Raw genomic sequence first — 22888 nt, 5'->3', positions numbered from 1 at the left:
TACTCTTAACCAGGGTTTCTAAAAATGTTTTTAAAATTCAAACTTATCATTGATAATGTCCATTTTGGGCACTATGAAATATTTCACAACCATAAAAATATATACAATGTGTATATGTAAGATACAAGGAATATAATGACCTCTTATGTAGTCACCATCCATCTTAAAGATAACAACTATCTTGAATTATATTTTAATAAAAATTGTATATATTAAATCATATAGCATGATGTTTTGATATAGATATACTTAGTGAAATGGTTCCTGCAGTAAAGCTAATTAATGTATCCATCTCTTCACCCTATGTGCATGATTTGATAAATTTATACCATCAAATTTTGCTTGACATGGGGTTCTGGTATATACTTGTTTGACTTCACCTCTTTTCATTCAATGTTATGTTTAGCACAAGACTTTGTGTGAGGAATAAGCCTTTCTTGCTTTAAGCCATCAAGATTTTTAAGCTGTATATTATCTAGCATATACTAATAAATATTGTCACTTCCATTTCCTAAAAGCATAGAAAAAAGGAGCAAAAGTGAAGAATAATGAATTTAAGGCTGCAATTACATGAATAATTGTCTTTATACATGTTAATTATAGAGATGTAACTCCACTAAGTTTAACATTAATTCTCATATAAATACATGGTCTCAGATTTACAAGTGAAACTTCTTTGGCTAATGGAAGGCTGTACCTGTAGCTACTCCAGGAAAAGAGACACTCTACAGCTAAGTTGATACTAAAGTAGACCAATGAAGAAAAATAGCTTTTAACACCATCAACCTGCAATCTTTTAAGGCACTTGGGTGGGATGGCTAACCTGTAAGGCAGATACCACCTAGTGTCCTTTCTGTTTCAGTTGGCTACACTGAATTACTGATCTAAACCATCTTGGAGGACCTGTCATAATGCTAATTTTCCTGAATTCACAAACCATTTCTTTTATGATATGAGGACTCTAGGGAAATCTGTCAGGCATTCCATTTTGTCTCTGATACTGTAGTTGAACACACTGATGCCATATGGCAGCATCTGGTCTATGAAAAACAAAATTAAAAAAAATAATAATTTCATTAAAAGTGTTTAAAAATAAGTTTGAGGGGTTTCCAAAAACTGACTACAATAGCAATATTGAAAACGGTATTCCAAATTTCTTGGAAAAAATTTTAATTTAAAAGTGTTTTTTAAAAGCATATACCACAAAAGAAAGAAAATATTCAACAAATTAACAGATCAACTGGTTAATGGGGTTAAGGAAGGAGTAAGGTATGAGGAAAATGGGTGTGGCTCTATCTTTGTGGAGAGAGTCAATTCTTAGGTAGGTTGATAAGGAGTCCAGGGCCCTTGAGGAGAAAGGGGTCTGCGGCTGTCAAAGAGGAGAAAAGGGACAAATGTTTTTTCCTACATTGCTTTGTCTTAGTCACATAAGATGTTTTTTCTTAAAGGCCAAGTTGTTATAACAACAGTCTTTAAGACTACCTTTTTTTAAGCCCAAAGCTGATGATTACACAACAAAACAACTCATCTTGCTCAAGGTTATGTTTTTCCTTAAGCTTGTACTAATTAAAAGACGCTTACTCCTTGGAAGAAAAGTTATGACCAACCTAGATAGCATATTCAAAAGCAGAGACATTACTTTGCTGACTAAGATCCGTCTAGTCAAGGCTATGGATTTTCCAGTGGTCATGTATGGATGTGAGAGTTGGACTGTGAAGAAGGCTGAGCACCGAAGAATTGATGCTTTTGAACTGTGGTGTTGGAGAAGACTCTTGAGAGTCCTTTGGACTGCAAGGAGATCCAACCAGTCCATTCTGAAAGAGATCAGCCCTGGGATTTCTTTGGAAGGAATGATGCTAAAGCTGAAACTCCAGTACTTTGGCCACCTCATGCAAAGAGTTGACTCATTGGAAAAGACTTTGATGCTGGGAGGGATTGGGGGGAGGAGAAGAAGGGGATGACCGAGGATGAGATGGCTGGATGGCATCACTGACTCGATGGAAGTGAGTCTGAGTAAACTCCGGGAGTTGGTGACGGACAGGGAGGCCTGGTGTGCTGCGATTCATGGGGTCACAAAGAGTCGGACACGACTGAGTGACTGAACTGAACTGAACTGAACTGACTCATAGTACAGAACTACATGTTTATTTCAAGCTTCAGGTTCTCTTTTATACTTTGACAAAAGCATTAGGTCAGAGGTTTGACATTTTCAGTTTCCCCCACCCAGATTTACTGTCTCCAGAAATCATTGTTGTCCTACAGAGTTCCTGCTTCAGCGATTCTCTTACAATCGGCTTTACTATCTATTATCTACTTCTTCAGGCGGCTACGAGCCGGCTCACTAACCGCAGCCGAGAGGAGCTACACCACGTCAGAGGTCAGGGGCAGCAGCCTAGAGTGCTGGGCTACGATGGCCCAGGGAGGGCCGAGAGGAGCTGCCCTGCATCCGAAGTCAGTGGCAGCAGCTGGGAGGAGACACCCCGCATCTGAGGTCAGGGGTGGCGGCCGGGAGGAGACACCCCGCGTCTGAGGTCAAGGGCAGCAGCTGAGAGGAGCTACCCTGCGTCCGAGGCCAGTGGCGGCCGGGAGGAGACACCCTGCGTCCGAGAACAGGGGGGTGGCCAGGAGAAGCAACCTTGAACCCGAAGCCAGGGGCGGTGACCTTGAGGAGCCACCCACAACCGAGGCCAGGGCCGGCAGCCGGGAGGAGCAACCCGAGGAGTGGTCGCTGCGCAGGCACAGGAGGGCCTAGAGGAGCTATCCCACGTTGAAGGTCAGGAACGGTGGCAGTAAGGAGATACCCCTCATCCAAGGTAAGGAACAGCCAAGGTAAGAGAAACCCAAGTAAGACGGTAAGTGTTGCAAGAGGGCACCAGAGGGTAGACACACTGAAACCATACTCACAGAAAACTAGTCAATCAAATCACACTAGGACCACAGCCTTGTCTAACTCAATGAAACCAAGCCATGCCTGTGGGGCAACCCAAGACAGGCGGGTCATGGTGGAGAGGTCTGACAGAATGTGGTCCACTGGAGAAGGGAATGGCAAACCACTTCAGTATTCTTGCCTTGAGAACCCCATGAACAGTAGGAAAAGGCAAAATGATAGGATACCAAAAGAGGAACTCCCCAGGTCATCAGGTGCCCAATATGCTACTGGAGATCAGTGGAGAAATAACTCCAGAAAGAATGAAGGGATGGAGCCAAAGCAAAAACAATACCCAGCTGTGGATGTGACTGGTGATAGAAGCAAGATCCAGTGCTATAAAGAGCAATATTTCATAGGAACCTGGAATGTCAGGTCCATGAATCAAGGCAAATTGGAAGTGGTCAAACAAGAGATGGCAAGACTGAACCACGACATTCTAGGAATCAGCGAACTAAAATGACTGGAATGGGTGAATTTAACTCAGATGACCATTATATCTACTACTGTGGGCAGGAATTCCTCAGAAGAAATGGAGTAGCCATCATGGTCAACTAAAGAGTCCAAAATGCAGTACTTGGATGCAATCTCAAAAACGACAGAATGATCTCTGTTCGTCTCCAAGGCAAACCATTCAATATCACAGTAATCCAAGTCTATGCCCCAACCAGTAATGCTGAAGAAGCTGAAGTTGAATGGTTCTATGAAGACCTACAAGACCTATTAGAACAAACACTCAAAAAGATGTCCTTTTTGTTATAGCCGACTGGAATGCAAAAGTACAAAGTCAAGAAACACCTGGAGTCACAGGCAAATTTGGCCTTGGAATGTGGAATGAAGCAGGGCAAAGACTAATAGAGTTTTGCCAAGAAAACACACTGGTCATAGCAACACCCTCTTCCAACAACACAAGAGAAGACTTTACACATGGACATCACCAGATGGTCAACACTGAAATCAGATTGATTATATTCTTTGCAGTCAAAGATGGAGAAGCTCTATACAGTCAACAAAAACAAGACCAGGAGCTGACTGTGGCTCAGATCATGAACTCCTTATTGCCAAATTCAGACTTAAATTGAAGAAAGTACAGAAAATCGCTAGACCATTCAGGTATGACCTAAATCAAATACCTTATGATTATACAGTGGAAGTGAGAAATAGATTTAAGGGCCTAGATCTGATAGATAGAGTGCCTGATGAACTATGGAATGAGGTTCGTGACATTGTATAGGAGACAGGGATCAAGACCATCCCCATGGAAAAGAAATGCACAAAAGCAAAATGGCTGTCTGGGGAGGCCTTACATTTAGCTGTGAAAAGAAGAGAGGTGAAAAAACAAAGGAGAAAAGGAAAGATATAAGCATTTGAATGCAGAGTTCCAAAGAATCGCACGAAGAGATAAGAAAGCCTCCTTCAGGGATCAATACAAAGAAATAGAGGAAAAGAACAGAATGGGAAAGACTAGAGATCTCTTCAAGAAAATTAGAAATACCAAGGGAACATTTCATGCAAAGATGGGCTCGATAAAGGACAGAAATGGTATGGACAGAAGCAGAAGATATTAAGAAGAGGTGTCAAGAATACACGGAAGAACTGTACAGAAAAGATCTTCACGACCCAGATAATCATGATGATGTGATCACTAATCTAGAGCCAGACATTCTGGAATGTGAAGTCAAGTGGGCCTTAGAAAGCATCACGATGAACAAAGCTAGTGGAGGTGATGGAATTCCAGTTGAGCTGTTTCAAATCCTGAAAGATGATGCTGTGAAAGTGCTGCACTCAATATGCCAGCAAGTTTGGAAATCTCAGCAGTGGCCACAGGACTGGAAAAGGTCAGATTTCATTCCAATCCCAAAGAAAGGCAATGCCAAAGAATGCTCAAACTACCGCACAATTGCACTCATCTCACATGCTAGTAAAGTAATGCTCAAAATTCTCCAAGCCAGGCTTCAGCAATATGTGAACCGTGAACTCCCTGATGTTCAAGCTTGTTTTAAAAAAGGCAGAAGAACCAGAGATCAAATTGCCAACATCTGCTGGATCATGGAAAAAACAAGAGAGTTCCAGAAAAACATCTATTTCTGCTTTATTGACTATGCCAAAGCCTTTGACTGTGTGGATCACAATAAACTGTGGAAAATTCTGAAAGAGATGGGAATACCAGACCACCTAACCTGCCTCTTGAGAAATCTGTATGCAGGTCAGGAAGCAACAGTTAGAACTGGACATGGAACAGCAGACTCAGTCCAAATAGGAAAAAGAACACGTCAAGGCTGTATATTGTCACCCTGCTTATTCAGGTTATATGCAGAGTACATCATGAGAAACGCTGGACTGGAAGAAACACAAGCTGGAATCAGGATTGCCAGGAGAAATATCAATCACCTCAGATATGCAGATGACACCACCCTTGTGGCAGAAAGTGAAGAGGAACTAAAAAGCCTCTTGATGAAAGTGAAAGAGGAGAGTGAAAAAGTTGGCTTAAAGTTCAACATTCAGAAAATGAAGATCATGGCATCTGGTCCAGTCACTTCATGGGAAATAGATAGGGAAACAGTGGAAACAGTGTCAGACTTTATTTTTTTGGGCTCCAAAATCACTGCAGATGGTGACTGCAGCCATGAAATTAAAAGACGCTTACACCTTGGAAGAAAAGTTATGACCGACTTAGATAGTATATTCAAAAGCAGAGACATTACTTTGCCGATTAAGGTCCATCTAGTCAAGGCTATTGTTTTTCCTGTGGTCATGTATGGATGTGAGAGTTGGACTGTGAAGAAGGCTGAGCGCTGAAGAATTTGATGCGTTTGAACTATGGTGTTGGAGAAGACTCTTGGGAATCCCTTGGACTGCAAGGAGATCCAACCAGTCCATTCTGAAGGAGATCAGCCCTGGGATTTCTTTGGAAGGAATGATGCTAAAGCTGGATCTCCAGTACTTTGGACACCTCATGAGCAGAGTTGACTCACTGGAAAAGACTCTGATGCTGGGAGGGATTGGAGGCCGGAGGAGAAGGGGATGACCCAGGATGAGATGGCTGGATGGCATCACGAACTCGATGGACGTGAGTCTGAGTGAACTCCGGGAGATAGTGATGGACAGGGAGGCCTGGCGTGCTGCGATTCATGGGGTCGCGAAGAGTCGGACACGACTGAGCTACTGAACTGAACTGAACTGAACTGATCTAATTCTTCTTATGTGTCCTATACTTAACTTGTGCTTATATTGTAACTCATGCCACTTTCCCCAGTTCATTTCTTATCTTTCTAAATCCCATTTGCCCCTAGCATCTTAAGATAACTATCTTCTAAAAAAGTATCATCTCAGTTCAGTTCAGTTCAGTAGCTCAGTCATGTCCGACTCTTTGCGACCCCATGTATCACAGCACGCCAGGCCTCCCTGTCCCTCACCAACTCTCAGAGTTTACTCAGATTCACGTCCATTGAGTCAGTGATGCCATCCAGCCATCTCATCCTCTGTTGTCCCCTTCTCCTCCTCCCCCCAATCCCTCCCAGCATCAGAGTCTTTTCCAATGAGTCAACTGTTTGCGTGAGGTGGCCAAAGTGCTGGAGTTTCAGCTTTAGCATCATTCCTTCCAAAGAAATCCCAGGGCTGATCTCCTTCAGAATGGACTGTTTGGATCTCTTTGCAGTCCAAGGGACTCTCAAGAGTCTTCTCCAACACCACAGTTCAAAAGCATCAATTCTTTGGTGCTCAGCCTTCTTCACAGTCCAACTCTCACATCCATACATGACCACAGGAAAAACCATAGCCCTGACTAGACGAACCTTAGTCGGCAAAGTAATGTCTCTGCTCTTGAATATGCTATCTAGGTTGGTCATAACTTTTTTTCCAAGGTGTAAGCGTCTTTTAATTTCATGGCTGCAGTCACCATCTGCAGTGATTTTGGAGCCCAAAAAAATAAAGTCTGACACTGTTTCCACCTTTTCCCCATCTATTTCCCATGAAGTGATGGGACCAGATGCCATGATCTTCGTTTTCTGAATGTTGAGCTTTAAGCCAACTTTTTCACTCTCCACATTCAATTTCATCAAGAGGCTTTTTAGTTCCTCTTCACTTTCTGCCACAAGGGTGGTGTCATCTGCATATCTGAGGTGATTGATATTTCTCCTGGCAATCTTGATTCCAGCTTGTGTTTCTTCCAGTCCAGTGTTTCTCATGATGTACTCTGCATATAACCTGAATAAGCAGGGTGACAATATGCACCTTTGACGTACTCGTTTTCCTATTGGGAACCAGTCTGTTGTTCCATGTCCAGTTCTAACTGTTGCTTCCTGACCTGCATACAGATTTCTCAAGAGGCAGGTTAGGTGGTCTGGTATTCCCATCTCTTTCAGAATTTTCCACAGTTTATTGTGATCCACACAGTCAAAGGCTTTGGCATAGTCAACAAAGCAGAAATAGATATTTTTCTGGAACTCTCTTGCTTTTTCTATGATCCAGCGGATGTTCGCAATTTAATCTCTGGTTCCTCTGCCTTTTGTAAAACCAGCTTGAACATCAGGAAGTTCATGGTTCATGCATTGCTGAAGCCTGGCTTGGAGAATTTTGAGCATTACTTTACTAGCATGTGAGATGAGTGCAATTGTGCGGTAGTTTGAGCATTCTTTGGCGTTGCCTTTCTTTGGGATTGGAATGAAAACTGACCTTTTCCAGTCCTGTGGCCACTGCTGAGTTTTCCAAATTTGCTGGCATATTCACTTTGTGCTGTGTTATTATTACATATGTGTATATATTTCTACATGTGTAATATACATATATGTGTATACATATTACTGTGTATATCATATAGTGTACATTGTGTATATATATAATATACAATTGTATATAATTATATACATTATGCATAATGACATATAGTTATGTATATATAATATATAATTAACAATACAAAATATATGTATATACAATACATATGTGTATCTATGTTATACATAGAATCCAAGCAATCTGTCTTAAGGGAAATCAGTATTGATTATTCATTGGAAAGACTCATGCTGAAGCTGAAACTCCAATAGTTTGGCCACCTGATGTGAAGAATTGTCTCATTTGAAAAGACCCTTATGCTGGGAAAGATTGAAGTTGGGAGAAGAAGTGGGCAAAAGACCCTTGGCTGGGAGAAATTGAAGGCACGAGGATAAGGGGACAACAGAGGATGAGATAGTTGGATGGCCTCACTGACTCAATGGATATCAGTTTTAGTTAACTCCAGGATTTGGTGATAGACAAGGAGGCCTGGCATGCTGCAGTCTGTGGGATTGCAAAGAGTTGGGCATGACTGAGTGACTGAACTGAACTGAACTATATAGCCATATATGTGCATATATATTATACAATATATATTATTAACATACATTATATAAATTATATATAATCATATTATTCCATATATCTTATAATATATGTGTATAAATATGTATCTGTATTCATATACATATATGTATAGACATAGATACATACAGTATTTAATACACTGCATATTATATATATAGTATATACAATATTAAATATTATATATTATATAAGTAATATATACAGTGCTATATACTATATATTATTTATCACATATATAAAATATATACATATATTTTAAAATATATACAATATATTTTATATACAATATATGTAATAAAATACAGTCTATATATATACAACATATATCATATGTCTTATATATTATATTAAATATTATATGATTTTATTATAATATAACATACACATATATTTGTATACTATATAATATATATACTATATATGACACATTGTATATATTTACATATTATATATACAATATATACAGAATAAATATATAATGTAATATCACATTATTAAACAATATAATATAATAATATCTTTATTATATAATTTATTTATTATATATACATATAAAACATTATATAATAAATATAATATATTTACTATGTGATAATCATATATAAAATATAAAATCATATATATATATATATATACACACACACACACACACACATAATGGAATATTACTCAGGCATTGAAGAATGAAAATTTGCCACTTGCTATGGCATGATTGAACCTCTTGGGTATTATACTGAATGAAACTAGCCAGGCAGAGAAAGAAATATTCTATGTTATCATTTATATGTGCAATCTAAAAAATAAGATGAATGAATGTAATAAAAGAGAAGCAGACTCACAAATATTGAGAAAAACTAGTAGTTACCAGTTGGGACAGGAAGGAGGAGGTGCATGGTTAAGAGGTACAAACTTGTATGTAGAAAATTAACTATAAGTATGTTATGGTATAACACAAGAGTCAGACATGACTAAAACAACTAAGCACACACAGAAGTATCTTATATAAGGAATTTTAAACAGAAGCCAATATCACTCTCGCAGTAAACATCTATATTACCATATGTAAAGTGAATAAGCCATAGGAATATACTGTAATGTCCTAGAGGAGTGGGATGGAGAGGGAGATGGGGGCAGTTTAGGATGGGAGGGACATATGTATACATATGACTGATTCATACTGATGTATGGTGGAAACCATCACAATATTGTAGATCAATTATTCTCCTAACAAAAATAAAATTTTTAGAAAAGAAAACATTATCATAATAATAAAGAGTAAAATGGGGCAGAGGAAAAGTGGCAAAAAGGCAAAATGATTGTCTGGGCAGGGCTTACCAATAGCTGAGAAAAGAAGAGAAGCAAAAGGCAAAGGAGTAAGGGAAAGATATACCCATCTGAATGTAGAGTTCCAAAGAATAGCAAGGAAAAAAAATAAAGGCTTCCTAAGTGAACAGTGCAAAGAAAGAGAGAAAAACAATAGAATGGGAAAAACTAGAGATCTCTTCAAAAAAATTAGAGATACCAGGGGAAGATTTCACACAAAGATGGTCACAGTAAAGGACAGAAAAGGAATAGACCTAACAGAGGCAAAAGATATTAAGGAGAGGAGGCAAGAATACACAGAAGAACTATACAAAAAAGATCTTCATGACCCAGATAACCATGATGGTGTGATCACTCACCTAGAGCCAGACATCCTGGAGTGTGAAGTCAAGGGGGCCTTAGGAAGCATCACTATGAACAAAGCTAGTGGAGGTGATGGAATTCCAGCTGAGCTATTTCAAATCCCAAAAGATGATGCTGTTAAAGTGCAGCACTCAATATGCCAGCAAATTTGGAAAACTTAACAGTGGCCACAGGCCACAGTGGCCTTAGTGGAAAAGGTCAGTTTTTATTCCAATCCCAAAGAAAGGCAGTGCCAAACAATTTTCAAACTACCACACAATTGCACTCATCTCACATGCTAGCAAAGTAATGCTCAACATTCTCCAAGCTGAGTTTCAACAGTATGTGAACTGAGAACTTCTAGATGTTCAAGCTGGATTTAGAAAAGGCAGAGGAACCAGAAATCAAATTGCCAACATCTGTTGGATCATCCAAAAAGCAAGAGAGTTCCAAGAAACCTCTACTTCTGCCTTATTGACAGTGCCAAAGCCTTTGACTGTGTGAATAATAACAAACTGTGGAAAATACCAGACCACTTGAGAAACCTGTATGTCAGGAAACAACAGTTAGAATCAGACATGGAACAATGAACTAGTTCAAATTTGGGAAAGGAGTACATCAAGGCTGTATATTGTCACCCTGCTAATTTAACTTATATGCAGGGTGAATGAAAGTCGTTCAGTCCTGTCTCTGCGACCCCATGGACTATACAGTCCATGAAAATCTCTAGGCCAGAATACTAGAGTGGGTAGCCTTTCTCTTCTCAAGGGGATCTTCCAAACCCAGGGATCGAACCCAGGTCTCCCACACTGCAGGTGGATTCTTTACCAGTTGAGCTACAATACGCAGGGTACATCATGCAAAATGGTGGGCTGGATGAAGCACAAGCTGGAATCAAGATTGCCGGGAGAAATATCAATAATCTCAGATATGCAGATGACACCACCTTTATGCCAGTAAGCAAAGAGGAACTGAAGTGTCTCTTGATAAAAGTGAAAGAGGAGAGTGAAAAAGCTGGCTTAAAGCTCAACATTCAGAAAACGAAGATCATGGCATCTGGTTCTATCAATTCATGGCAAATAGATGGGGAAACATTGGAAACAGTGACAGACTTTATTTTCTTGGGCTCCAAAATCACTGCAGATGGTAACTGCAGCCATGAAATTAAAAGACTCTTGCTCCTTGGAAGAAAAGTTATGACCTACCTAGACGGATTATTAAAAAGCAGAGACATTACTTTGCCAACACAGGTCCATATAGTCACAGTTATGGTTTTTCCAGTAGTCATGTATGGATTTGACAGTTGGACCATAAAGAAGGCTGAGCATCGAAGAAATGATGCTTTTGAACTGTGGTGTTGTACTCTTGAGAGTCCCTTGGACTGTAAGGAGATCAAACCAGTCAATCCTAAAGGAAATCAATCCTGAATATTCATTAGAAGGATTGATGCTGAAGCTGGAACTCCAATACTTTGGCCACCTGATGTGAAGTTCTGACTCATTAGAAAAGACCCTGATGCTGGGAAAGATTGCAGACAGGAGGAGAAGGGGATGACAGAGAACAAGATGGTTGGATGGCATCACTGACTCAGTGGACACGACTTCAAGCAAGCTGTGGGAGATAGTAAGGACAGGGAAGCCTGGAGTGCTGCAGTCCATGGACTGGAAAGAGTCAGACATGATTGAACAACAACAAGCTCAATAGGTACAAACTTTCAGTGTAAGGTGACTAAGTTTTGAGCACCTAATATTTAGCATGGCTATTATAATTAATATAAATATTATATGTTTGAAATTTGGTGAGAGTAGATCTTAAGCATTCTCACCACACACAAAAAAAGACTTAACTATGTGAGGTGATGAATTCATTAACATGATCATGCTAATTATTTCACAATGTACATTAACTGATTTTTAAATGATGAATGAGCCTTGTACACGTGGAATAACTCTCATTTGGTTGTGATATTTAATTTTATTATACATTTTTGCATTTTATTTGTGAATCTTTTGTTGAAAAACAAGGCGATATATGTTATGAAAGATACTCATCTGTATTTTTCCTTTCTTGCAATGTCTTTGTCTCGTTCTGGTATTAGGGAGTAAACAGGATCCTGATGCTGAAAACTACTAAAAACAGATCAAGAAAATCAAGCAAGATCTTAATTAATCATGTGGTTTTGGATCAGAAGACTCATCATAGTAAAATTGTCAATTTTTTCAAAATTTATCTTATAACCTTAGTGCAATTCTTATCAAAATTTCAGCAGGATTGTTTGTTCAGACAATTTTATTTGAAATGTATAAGGAAAGGCAAAGAAACTATACTAGCCAAAATAATTCTGAAAAATAAGGATAAAGTTAAAGGAACTTTAAGACTTTTTATATAGCTACAGTTATCCGTATTAATACTGTGTGGAATCATGACAGCAATGTAAGTCAAAAGGACAGAGTAGACTTTCAAAAGTATGACTGACTGAGAGATGATAAAGATGCAAATATTATTTGAAGGAGAAAAGATACTTTTTCAACAAATGGTACTGCAATAATTGGACAACCAAATGAGAAAAACATAAATCTCAACTTAAAACCTCATATCTTGTACAAAAATTAACCCAAAATGGATCATGGGCCTAGTTGTAAAACTATAAAAGATTTAAAAGAAAAACATTAGAAATTCTTTGTTTCTGAGAGTGTGATGAAAAGTTTAGATTTGACATCCAAAGCAAGATCCATAGAAAAAAATTATAATGTAGCCTCATCAAAGCTAAAAATGTTTGCTTTGTAAAAGACTCTATTAAAAGAAGGAAAAGATAAGCATACATATCCAACAAAGGCCATATATCTAGACTATATTTAAAAAAATTCTCAAAATGAAATTGTTAAAAATTAAATAACCCAATTTGAAAATGGGAAAAGACTAGAGTATACACTTTATTCAAGAGGGTAAATGGATGGCAAATAAGCACATAAAAAGATGTTAAACATTATTTTTTATTAATGAAAGGCAAATTAAAATCACAATCAGCACATACCTATTAAAGGGATATGATGAAAAATACTATCATGTGCTTATAAGCATGAAGAACAAATGTAACTTTCATATACTGCTGACAGAAATGCAAATTTTACAATCATTCTAAAAAATAGTTTCGTACTTTCTTTTAAAATTAAACACATATTTACCATAAAACCTAGGAATTGAACTACTGAAAATTCAACCTAGAATAAGAAAACTTATTGTATTAGTTTCCTTTGTCTACTGTAAAAACTTACCTCAAACTTAGTGACTCATTAGAAATATATTCCCTTACAGATGTGGAGACCAGGAATCTGAAATCAGTTTCACTGTATTTAAATCAAGATGTTAGCAGGAGAGAATTCCCTCTGGTGGTTACCTGTGTTCTTTGGCTTATACCCACATCATTCCAACATCTGCCTCTGTGATCACATTGCCTTCTCTTCTCTCTGGGGCAAATCTCCCTTGGCTTCTCTCTTACAAGGACACTTGTGATTGTATTTAAGACCTGCCAGGACAATCCACAGCTGGGCATTGTTTTTGCTTTGGCTCCATCCCTTCATTCTTTCTGGAGTTATTTCTCCACTGATCTCCAGTAGCGTGTTGGGCACCTACTGACCTGGGGAGTTCCTCTTTCAGTATCCTATCATTTTGCCTTTTCCTACTGTTCATGGGGTTCTCAAGGCAAGAATACTGAAGTCATTTGTGATTCCCTTCTCCAGTGGACCACATTCTGTCAGACCTCTCCACCATGACCCACCGGTCTTGGGTTGCCCCATGGGCATGGCTTAGTTTCATTGAGTTAGACAAGGCTGTGGTCCTAGTGTGATTAGATTGACTAGTTTTCTGTGAGTATGGTTTCAGTGTGTCTGCCCTCTGATGCTCTCTTGCAACACCTACCATCTTACTTGGGTTTCTCTTACCTTGGGCATAGGGTATCTCTTCACAGCTGCTCCAGCAAAGTGCACCCGCTGCTCCTTACCTTGGATCAAGGGTATCTCCTCACCACCGCCCTTCATGACCTTCAACGTGGGATAGCTCCTCTAGGCCCTCCTGTGCCCATGAACTAAAATGGACTGGAAAGGGTGAATTTAACTCAGATGACCATTATATCTACTACTGCAGGCAGGAATCCCTCAGAAGAAATGGAGTAGCCATCATGGTCAACAAAAGAGTCTGAAATGCAGTACTTGGATGCAATCTTAAAAATGACAGAATCCAAGTCTATGCCACAACCAGGTATGACCTAAATCAAACCCCTTATGATTATACAGTGGAAGTGAGAAATAGATTTAAGAGACTAGATCTGATAGATAGAGTGCCTGATGAACTATGGAATGAGGTTCATGACACTGTACAGGAAACAGGGATCAAGATCATCCCCATGGAAAAGAAATGCAAAAAAGCAAAATGGCTGTTTGGGGAGGCCTTACAAATAGCTGTGAAAAGAAGAGAGGTGAAAAAACAAAGGAGAAAAGGAAAGATATAAGCATCTGAATGCAGAGTTCCAAAGAATAGTAAGAAGAGACAAGAAAGCCTTCCTTAGTGATCAATGCAAAGAAATAGAGGAAAAGAACAGAATGGGAAAGACTTGAGATCTCTTCAAGAAAATTAGAGATACCAAGGGAACATTTCATGCAAAGATGGGCTCAATAAAGGTCTGGACCTAACAGAAGCAGAAGATATTAAGAAGAGGAGGCAAGAATACACAGAAGAACTGTACAAAAAAGATCTTCACGACCTAGATAATCACGATGGTGTGATCACTCACCTAGAGCCAGACATTCTGGAATGTGAAGTCAAGTGGGCCTTAGGAAGCATCACTATGAACAAAGCTAGTGGAGGTGATGGAATTCCAGTTGAGCTATTTCAAATCCTGAAAGATAATGCTGTGAAAGGGCTGCACTCAATATGCCAGCAAATTTGGAAAACTCAGCAGTGGGCACAGGACTGGAATAGGTCAGTTTTCATTCCAATCCCAAAGAAAGGCAATGCCAAAGAATGCTCAAACTACTGCACAATTGCACTCCTCTCGCACACTTAGTAAAGTAATGCTCAAAATTCTGCAAGCCAGGCTTCAGCAGTATGTGAACTCTGAACTTCCAGATGTTTAAGTTGGTTTTAGAAAAGGCAGAAGAACCAGAGATCAAATTGCCAACATCTGCTAGATCATGGAAAAAGCAAGAGAGTTCCAGAAAAACATTTATTTCTTCTTTATTGACTGTGCCAAAGCCTTTGACTGTGTGGATCATAATAAACTGTGGAAAATTCTGAAAGAGATGGAAATAGTAGACCACCTGACCTGCCTGTTGAGAAACCTGTATGCGGGTCAGGAAGCAACAGTTAGAACTGAACATGGAACAACAGACTGGTTCCCAATAGGAAAAGGAGTACGTCAAGGAAAAGGAGTACGCCCAGGCTGTATATTGTCACCCTGCTTATTCAACTTATATGCAGAGTACATCATGAGAAACGCTGGGCTGGAGGAAGCACAAGCTGGAATCAAGATTGCCAGGAGAAAGATCAATAACCTCAGATATGCAGATAACACCACCCTTATGGCAGAAAGTGAAGAGGAACTAAAAAGCTTCTTGATGAAAGTGAACGTGGAGAGTGAAAATGTTGACTTAAAGCTCAACATTCAGAAAACGAAGATCATGGCATCCAGTCCCATCACTTCATGGGAAATAGATGGGGAAATAGTGGAAACAGTATCAGACTTTATTTTTGGGGACTCCAAAATCACTGCAGATGGTGACTGCAGCCATGAAATTAAAAGACGCTTACTCCTTGGAAGAAAAGTTATGACCAACCTAGATAGCATATTCAAAAGCAGAGACATTATTTTACTGACTAAGGTCTGTCTAGTTAAGGCTATGATTTTTCCTGTGGTCATGTATGGATGTGAGAATTGGACTGTGAAGAAGGCTGAGCACCAAAGAATTGATGCTTTTGAACTGTGGTGTTGGAGAAGAGTCTTGAAAGTCCCTTAGACTGCAAGGAGATCCAACCAGTCCATCCTAAAGGAAATCAGTCCTGAATATTCATTGGAAGGACTGATACTGAAGCTGAAACTCCAATACTTTGGCCACTTGATGAGAAGAGTTGACTCATTGAAAAAGACTCTGATACTGGGAGAGATTGGGGGCAGGAGGAGAAGGGGACGACAGAGGATGAGATGGCTGGATGGCATCAGTGACTCGATGGACGTGAGTCTGAGTGAACTCCGGGGAGTTGGAGATGGACAGGGAGGCCTGGCGTGCTGTGATTCATGGGGTCGCAAAGAGTCGGACATGACTGAGTGACTGAACTGAACTGAGGACAATCCAAGATAGTATTCCCATCTCAAGATAATTAATCATATTTGCAAAGCATATTTTGCCACAAGGTAATATATTCACAATTTTCAGGGATTAAAAAGTGGACATCTTTGGAGAACTTTACTCAGCCTACCACACATTTGCTCACACAGAGTCTTGTGTATGAAAGTTCTTAGCAACTTTTTTCATAGTAATCCCAAAGCGGAAACAATCCAAATGTCCTTCGGTGGATGACTGAATGACTGTAGTATTTTTACACAGTGGAATTCTTTTCAGCAATAAAAGAAATAAACTATTGATTCGCACAATTTGGATTAATCTCAAAGCACTGTGTCAAATAAAACAAGCTCAGTTTCAAAATGTACACTATTGTTTGATTCCAGTTGCACAGTACTCTGGAAAAGACAAGACTATGTGACAGAGAACAGATAAGTGATTTTCCAGGAGTTAGAGTTTTGCAGAGGATGTGATTCTAAAGAGACAGCACTAGGAGCTTGGGAGTGATGAAACTGTTCTGATTACATTGGTTGTTACCCGAATCTATACATGAGTTGAAATTCATAGAGCTATACAGCAAATACAAGAAATTTTACCTTAATTTTATTAAAAAATCTGAAGAAGAAATTTATTCAAATAGATTCTGTATACAAAGGTCTGAAGGTAAGGGAGCATTGTATTGTGCAGGCATGTGTGCTATGTCGCTTCAGTCACGTCTGATTCTTTGCGACCCTATGGATTGTATCCCTCCAGGCTCCTCTGTCCATGGGATTCTTCAGGCAAGAATACTAGAGTGGGCTGCCATGCTCTCCTCCAGGAGATCTTCTCCACCCAGGGATTGAACCTGTATCTCATGTTTCGTTCATTGTCAAATGGGTTCTTTACCACTAGTGCCACCTGGGAAGCCCCAGAATTATTGCACATCTGCTTAACTGTAGTAACTGCTTTTAGTATTGATTGGCAGAGGCTTAGAGCACAGGCATGTAGATGGCCGGAAAGAAAAAAGTGCTGGGGCTTCAATGGTTCCTCAATAACCCTGAAGTTAAGAAGACTGACTTTAAAACTGTCTCTGGAAAATCTAATGCCTGACAATAATGAATGAGTGTTCTCATCTCATGTGCTGATTTTCTCATATAACTGAAAGGTGATGTCTGTAACAGGGACAATTTGAATATCAAAATAGTGATGACTGAATCTAGGAAAAGGCTAAAGTTTTTCTAACAAAATTCAGTTACTATTTTAATTCTAATTCATTCTCTTGATTCGTGAATGATCTACCTAAGGAAATGAATAGTTCTTCTGCCTCTACCATCCCAGAATTAACAGAATCACTCCATGTGTCCTCTTCTTGAACTTCCCACACATTTATTACTTATCTTTTTTAACAATTCATTTGTAGTTAACTTTATTATCATTTGCCTAGGGCCAAGTTTTTTCTTTTCACAGAAGTTTGTATGGATCTTTGAAAAATAAATTCATGATATAACTGTATTAAGCAGAATTATTGAAAAGTCATGTGAAGTTCTCATGCCTCGCAGTAATAAGGAACACTTGCGTGAAATAGCAAAAAAAAAAAAAAAAAAAAATTCAGGTTGCACATATTCCTCTGATGCCTTGTATTCATAAAACATGGACTAGCTACCTTTTGGGTTCGGGGATACAAACCAGTTCTGTCAACCATATTCCACCCATTGGTTTAAAAAATATACTTTGCTTTTTCATTTTACTTTTTTTTTAAAAAAAATTATTTTTACTTTATTTTACTATACAATACTGTATTGGTTTAGCCATACATTGACATGAATTCGCCACGGGTGTATGTGAGTTCCCAATCCTGAACCCCCCTCCCACCTCCCACCCCATATTATCTGTCTGGATTTTACTTTTAATTAGAGACTACTTGCCAACCATAAAGAATGTTGAGTGAGAAAGATTGAGGGCAGGAGGAGAAGGGAGCAGCAGAGGATGCGATACTTAGATAGCATCAGGGACTCAATGGTCATGAATTTCAGCAAACTCTAGGAGATAGCGGAGGACAGAGGAGACTGGTGTGTTGCAGTCCATGGGATCACAAAGAATCCAACATGAGCTAGCAACTAAACAACAACAACAAAATAGCTAACCTTATACTTATCACAAAAGTTGAAAACATCTCATCCTGTTACAACTTTCTCCTTTAAATTACTCTCATATTCTTAAATGTCAATTAGAATTTAATAAAACATTAAGTTTAAGCTGCACTGCAGCTTTTAGAAAAGTTCTCTGACTTTGGAGAAAATATATTTTTGGTGGTGTTTCTTTCTTGATTCCTATATTGAAATAAAAGAGTATACTGAAAACACTTGATGCACTGTGAATAGCTTATATCTTTTCTCCAGATATTATTATAAATATATTTTTATTTGACATTTCTATTAAATCATTTTTATACTGCCAATAAAGACATAGTTTCATTTCTTAAGAATCAAGTACAAGGAAGAATGCAACATATAAACTAATATAAAATATAATTCTCACAATAGGTTGCAGTCCAAAGGAAATAAAACAGGTGTGTGTGCATGTGCACACTCATGTATTAACACACATACATGGAGTTAAATAGCAAAACAAAGCATGATAATCAGTGGCAAAACAGAATTTTCAGTGGAAGGAGTTAAATTTGATATTTGAATCCACTTCTTGCTATATGACTCTGAGAAAGTTGCCTGAAACTGTCAGGTTTTAGATGTTTCATCTTAGAAACAGAAGCAATAATGCACAGAGATATTGTGAAGTTTTTACTGAATACTGTATATGAAAGTGTACAGGCTCTCACATCCAAAATAGATAGTCGATTGAGCACCAGGGCAGTGACTGTACCCAATGCAGGGACCTCCAGGTCAGATACCCTTTTATAGTACTTAAAGGAGCCCTGCTACTCTGGAAAGAATATGGGCTTTGGAGTCAGGTCTACTAGGTTTTAAATCATGGCTTGGGCAATTCATGATTGTAAAACATTGTGCAAGTGAATTAACCTTTCTGATTCTTATTTTCATTATTTTCAATGGGCATATTATTAACCACTTACCTCAGAGAGTTACCGTGAAGATTAAAGTAATATTACTATATAATTTAACACCGGGTGCCTAGACAGCATATTAAAAAGGAGAGACAGACATTACTTTGCTGACAAAGGTCTGTCTAGTCAAAGCTATGGTTTTTCCAGTAGTCATATACGGTTGTGAGAATTGGACCATAAAGTCAAGGAATGGATGCTTTTGAACTGTGGTGTTGGAGAAGACTCTTGAGAGTCCGTTGGACTGAAAGGAGATCCAACCAGTCCATCCTAAAGGAAGTCAATCCTGAATATTCATTGGAAGGACTGATGCTGAAGCTGAAACTCCAATACTTTCGCCACTTGAAGCGAAGAACTGACTCATTAGAAAAGACTCTGATGCTGGGAAAGATGGAAGGCAGGAGGAGAAGGGGACAACAGAGGATGAGATGGTTGGATGGCATCACCAACTCCATGGACACTAGTCTGAGCAAGCTTCAGGATTTGGTGATGGACAGAGAAGCCTGGCATGCTGGAGTCCATGGTGTCGCAGAGTCAGACAAGACTGAGCAACTGAACTGAACTGAACTGCCCAATATACAATGGAATATAAATTTACTAAAGTGAATCTTCCTCTCAGCTTTACAAAGATCACAGGAAGTTAAACAGAGAAGAGTGAAACCCACATACTGAAATAGATTATGAAACACTAATGAGTTCATACATATATGTTAGAGTGTATGTGCTATTATAAACTAATCTGTGGAAAATCTCGAGAATATAAAAGCATAACCACAGTGCCCTTTTGTTGTTAGTCAATAATACCTACTCATTAGAGAAAAGAGTGTATGGGGAGACTGTCCACTTGTCCCTATCCAAATCTCATTGTTAGATCGTACTGCCAGTGACTGTGGCAGACAGACTAATGGCAGAAGGGAAAATCATCTGTGAAAGGAGCCATCTGATAGTCTTGCTTGTCTATTCCTAAATTAAGGTGTCCCCTATAGTTTGTTCTCAAGAATATTTAAAAGTCAGTGGCTTCTCATAATTCTAATCTATTATTTTTTTCATTTTGAGCTGAACTCCAGTAACTTTTGCTACTGTTTTTTATCTATATCTTACTTCCAGCATTTATAGATTATAAATATTTCTAAATATTTTTGTAAGATAAAGGACAAAATGTCAATGACTAAGTTTGTACTGCATTTGTTATGCAAACCCTTTGGCAAGCACTTACTAGTGAAAGAGAAAGGTACCTGCAAGCACAACTGTAGTTCTTGTTTAGTTGCCAAGTCTTGTCTGACTCTTTGAGACCCCATGGACTGTAGCCCACCAGGCTCCTCTGTCCATGGGATTTCCCAGGCAAGAATACTTGGTTGCCATTTATTTCTCCAGGGGATCGTCCTGACCTAAGGATTAAACCTGTGTCTCCTGCATTGGCAGGCGGATTCTTTACCACTGAGCCACCAGGGAAGCCCCAAGCACGACTCTATTGGATGTATTAATGCTAGAGTTGTCATGGTTTTAATTTGATTGTAATTTATTGTGCAGTCAAAATGTGTTAGGCTCCATAAAGAACACACTGAAAGCATGATCGGTATATTAAGGATTTTATACTCTAAAAAAGGAAATCCATTAACTCAACTACAGAATGTATTCATTTATGTAATCATTTGTGAAATCTTGATTAGGTAACTCATTTAGCTAGTCTTATACTTAGCAGGTATTTAATATCTTTCTATTTAAAAATCGTGTTGCTTCAAATAACATTTCAAGATATTTTAATGTGATATTGCTCACATGTATGAAATTATTCCTCCCCACTTGTAAGCTAATTAACAAATATCTCATCAAGAGCAAAAACCTCAGCAGATAGGGACGAACCAGAACAAACTGAGTCCTCAGAGAATAGCCATGTTCATTTTACATTAGTTTTCAGAAAATGACTATACAAGGAGAATGGACGCCCTCAGAATAACAAAGCAGTTGTGGTGGGACAAAAAATTCAAGGTTATACTGCAGCTTGATTCATAGGAGTGTGAGACTGTCCATTTCTCACTCCACCAATCTGTTGTGAGCATTCACAGTGTCCCAAGTGTCTTGCAAAACACTGGAGATATAATGATGAAAACGGACATGGTTTTTGCCTTTTGAGACATTTGCAATTTAGCTTCAGAGATGGGGAAATTATTCATTTGTCCAACAAAAATTCATTGAGTGCTTTCTTCAGACTAGACAATTTTCCTAGAGCTGGGGAGACAGGATAAAGAAGAGAGACAGAAATCTCTGTCCTCTTGAGCATATTAAAATTGGGATAGGCTGATGACAAATCTATGTGTGTGTGTATGTGTGTAGACATATCCTTCATAGATAGATATAGATATAGATAGACCCATATGGGTATATCTACATATATGTCTATACTCAAATGGTGGTATATGCTGTGGAGAACTATAAATTAGCAGAGAGGGAGAAGGTGTGTTGGGTGATATAGGAAAGGTTTGGGGAAACCTCACTAGTAAGGTGATATATTAGTAGAGATCTCATAAGGTGAGGGAGTAAGACAAGACTTGTAGAAAGGGAATGGGCTGGGAGAGCATTCCAGGCAGAATAGAAAGGTCAAAGACTGAAAGAAAATGGGTGCTTAATAAAGTATGCAGGTATAGCAAAGAGTCAGTGGATCTGACTGGAGCATTCTGAAGCATGGTTAATATTTATAGATGCCAAAATTTCTGAATCATATAGCCCCATCCACTTTTCATCCTTACTCATTAATCCAGTGTCTTTTTCCTTCATCTGTATCCTCCCTATCCTCCTCTGTCACTTCAGCACCTGGACATGTGATTTAGCCTCTCCTGGCTTGTGGCCTTGACTTTCTTCTGGTCCCCTCTGGAATGTCCCCCTTGACTTAGTGTGCTTCCAGGGGATATTTGGCTTTATGAACCTTCATGGCCTCCTGCCCCTCTGTACCTATCCACAGCCTTCGTGGAGGGTCTCGGTATATGTCTCATGAGTTTATTGTGAGGGCCAACGAGATAAGTATGAGTAAGCATCCCATAAACTTTTAAGTGTTTTATACTTGTAATGAAATATTTAGTTCTAAGACCGTGAGATCCCAGATGAAAAGATGATACCAAAAGTAAAGTCATTTTGCAATACCAAATCTAGGCAAAGCAGGCAACTGGGAAAAGAACAGCTAGGCAGGAAGCCTATCTCTGTCAGGGTAAGATGAATCACCAGCAAAAAATAGAGTGGCCTTTGGAAGAGTCAGGGCAGCTGGGTTGACTCGTCCCCATCAGTCTAGCAGAGAGTGCTGCATAACTCAGCTTCCTTTCTGCCCCTCTATTTCAAACAATTTATAGATGCATCTTTATTTTTCCTCATGCCAGATGTTTTTCTTCATTTTTCTTTATGCTAGATTCTTTTCTTCTGTTTTTCTCAGGACATTATATCTTTATGTTTCTCCTCTTGTTATTACTTTTCTGCTTTCTCTGCCTTATTATCTTATAGTTCTTGCTCCTTTACCTTGAAAGTGTTTTGTTATGGTCCCTGGGGAAGTTGCTTTAC

The sequence above is a fragment of the Budorcas taxicolor genome, chromosome X (assembly GCF_023091745.1).
Source record: "Budorcas taxicolor isolate Tak-1 chromosome X, Takin1.1, whole genome shotgun sequence".
In the NCBI taxonomy this organism is placed as follows: domain Eukaryota; kingdom Metazoa; phylum Chordata; class Mammalia; order Artiodactyla; family Bovidae; genus Budorcas; species Budorcas taxicolor.
Note: the sequence above shows the minus strand (reverse complement) of the source record.